Source organism: Rhinichthys klamathensis, unplaced genomic scaffold, assembly GCF_029890125.1.
Source record: "Rhinichthys klamathensis goyatoka isolate OS25496 unplaced genomic scaffold, OSU_Roscu_1.1 h1tg000131l_1, whole genome shotgun sequence".
NCBI classification, from domain to species: Eukaryota; Metazoa; Chordata; class Actinopteri; order Cypriniformes; family Leuciscidae; genus Rhinichthys; species Rhinichthys klamathensis.
In genome coordinates, this window is record NW_026606666.1 from 1 (window position 1) to 3,455 (window position 3,455).

At 41.2% G+C, this 3,455-nt stretch overlaps 1 pseudogene; it reads left to right on the top strand.

The window, feature by feature from the left end:
* The first annotated feature begins 3,126 nt into the window (after positions 1 to 3,126).
* LOC130089422 (5S ribosomal RNA) lies at positions 3,127 to 3,243 on the top strand (annotated as a pseudogene).
* Positions 3,244 to 3,455: the final 212 nt, after the last annotated feature.

The window sequence follows — 3,455 nt, forward strand, 5'->3', positions numbered from 1 at the left end:
GAGAGGAGCGCCCCCGACAAATCTCGCGAGAATAACGACATGCTTTACGGCAACGACGTCACACACATCAACAACAATATATGAAGCACGAAGACACTTGCGTGCATTTCAGACGTGATACTCGACGATGGAAAAAGCAAAGAAAACACGGTCGGAAGACACTAGGAAAAGGAAAAATCTGACCGCGTGAGGAACTGGAAAAGAGTCCCTGATTCGCCCTCGCTTTGTGTGTGCGTGTTGTGTGAGTGAGCGCGGCTGATCAGCCGCCAGCTGTTTTGAATGAGGATGTCATATATATTGTTTTTTTTACCTCGTCCTGTCTATGTCAGATGGTAGTTGAGGCTACCAGGGTTCTACTCACCGTGTTCTCCTGCATTCCACTCCTGTACCCATGCAGTGGTTTCCTGAGATTTTCCCGGAGAAATTTCTACCTGTTCCTGCATATGTGTCTGCCCACTGCGTCCCTGTTTTTTCGAGCCTGAGTCTTCTTCTGCCTGCTTCCATTTTGACCCACACGGCTATCTACTATTCTGCTCAATAAATTACTGTTTACTCGCAACTGAATCCTTTGACTATTTCCTTCAGAGTTGTGACAGTCCCACTCAGTCGGGCTTTCACTAGTTGGCGCGAGCTAAAAAGCAGCACTGGATGCAACAGCGATGCTGACCTGGCTATCTTGTTGATAGACTAGTAAATAAATCTCTTATTTCTAAACTTGTTTGCGTTCTATGTTGTTGCGCTTGCTTGTAGTATGTCATTTTTTTACGATGCTGTTCATTCATCCATTGTTGATAATTAGACCTGTCCAGTAATTTCCACATATGTCTAGCTAGCTATTTACGACAGTGCAAGTATTCCACAGCGACTATAGGGGTCGCTGTTTGACAAAAACACAATTTCTGCATGGTGTGGCTTTAACACACTTTCAGATGCTCGTTCATGTTTATTTCACGCTGTAACTGGTATTATTAAGGCAGAAGAGGAGATCATGTGCGCTCCGCGCTGCTGCTTCTCTTGAGCTGAGCTGAGCCAGAGCGATCTCACGCCACAGCGCCAAAACGGTATTTATGTTTTTGAATTTCGTAAGAAAATGGACCTAATTTGAAATCTGAGACTTTGTTTCATATCAATAGTAACAAAGCACAAAGATTATTGCGATTTATTGGATGGGATGCTAGCTACAATGTTCCATTCATTCATCAACTGAAAACAGCATAGCCCAACGGTTCGTAAAAATCAATGAGTATCGATTAAAATCGAGAAATCAATATTTTTTACCTAGTTCAAGTAGCCTACATTTTTAAAAGTTTCTTCGTCGTCTGTTTTCCTGCGTTTATTTAGCTGATTCTCTGGTGCTCAGGTGACAGGTCGCAATTTATTTCAATCACACAGCACGGAGCATTTTAGTCCTGCAGGAATATCTGAACCACAGCCAATCAGAGGCAAAGGCCCGCCCAATCTCTATCTCTGATTGGTTTAGACCACGATATGATCCAACCATGCGTGCAAGGAGAACAAAAGACTCGTTTGTGGAGAGGCAGCGGATGCGATCATGCGAGAACGTTAGGTGCACTGGTGCGACCTAGGAAAAATTCTTGTCGCACTCTTACAAATTTTGGTCGCACTCTAGAGCCCTGATTCAATTAAATAGCTCATTAGTTCCCTCATTTTGTCTGGCATAATTCTCCCCATTTTTTTCACTTCTTTGTCCTGTCTCGTCAGTGTTTTATGTGGTTGTATTCTGTTTCCTGAGTCTTCCTTGCCTGTTGGATTTATTGGGTTAAAGTATGTTTTACTGATCTCATTCATCTTTGTGCGATTGTACAACCACCTGTGACACTTACGTATTTTGTCTTTAATAAAAATATATATAGATAAACAAACAAACAAACAAACAAACAGAAACAAAGGCTCCTTGGGGCCAATGCAAGTTAAGGTCTGTTTTTGACTTCCACCTCATTATGTAAAATATTATTCATTTTATTAATTTCAGCTTGTGGACTGTCATGCATATGGAAATATTTTTCCCCAGTTAAAGCTGCATTAGCTGTGTTCATTGCAGTGGGGAGAGAGATTGCCTCAGCACACAAATGCTTTATGAGAATTCAGCATCAGTATCTGTCTCTGTCAGAGCACAAATCGCAAAGAGGAGAACACTTTATTGCTTATATCTATCACTGGGTTCAGGGGGTGGGCTGTGTTAATGTTTTGGTGTGATGGTCTTCAATAAAACGAAGCGTATTGAATCGAGGCAAACACGGCAAGTGTCCAGCACTGTTCCTCCTTAATGTTGTGCTTAATTTTTGATGAATTCAGTAATAGAGTTTTGCAGGATGTAGCTGGTCTTCTGATGTGGACAGAGCTCACATATATAATACATTAATCTGCAGAAACCGAGCCAGAAAATGAGATGGATTCGGTTAAAATGGCAAGAGGAAGATGGAGGGTTTTCTACAGCACTCTTCTGAGTAATCAAAGAAAGATATTAAATATATACCTGTGGTTTCATGCTGTAGCCCAGAGCCACACACGAGTTGCCTAGGGAAGTATCTTTATAGAGACAGAGAAAGAAAGATTAAAGGAAAGTTTTTCAGGGAAGGTAGTCAGGAATCTGTAGCAGCCAAAATTATGTTTGAATTACACTCCCTCTGAAACCAACCACTGATACTCTTTTCCTGAACAATGTAGTAGTCTATAGTATGTCCATTGAATTCAATATGAAATGAAAGTGATTGAAAATCCCATTTACTTTGTTAATGCACGTTATTTTAATTCATATTGTTGAATAATGTAATAATGTATTACTGGCATTTATGCATGTTTTATTTATTTATGTAGTCTCTATGTATTTTGTTTTCATTGTTATTCTATTTGATGTGTGTGCGCATTGATGCTTTGACAATTTGTATGCAAAACAAACATGTCAGTAAAGTACTCAAACTTAAATTTTCATTGAGGAAAAAAAGCGACCAATCACACCATTGAAATCGATGAACAGTGAATTTAAAAAAGAGTATTTCAAAAATATAGAAATGCTTGATTAATCTTCATAACTAATTTGGTTTATGGAGGATCAATGCTTTAGCTCTAGTATAAAAGCCTCTAGCACATGTGTGAACTGTATGCACCAGCAGCCATATCACCCTGTAGCCCAAGACTGGTTGCCCACTGAAGCTAAGCAGGGCTGAGCCTGGTTAGTACCTGGATGGGAGACCTCCTGAGAAAACCAGGTTGCTGCTGGAAGAGGTGTTAGTGAGGCCAGCAGGGGGCGCTCGCCCTGTGGTCTGTGTGGGTCCTAACGCCCCAGTGTAGTGATGGGGACACTATACTGTCAAAGAGCACCGTCCTTCGGATGAGACGTTAAACCGAGGTCCTGACTCTCTGTGGTCATTAAAAATCCCAGGATGTCCTTCGAAAAAGAGTAGGGGTGTAACCCCGGCATCCTGGCCAAATTT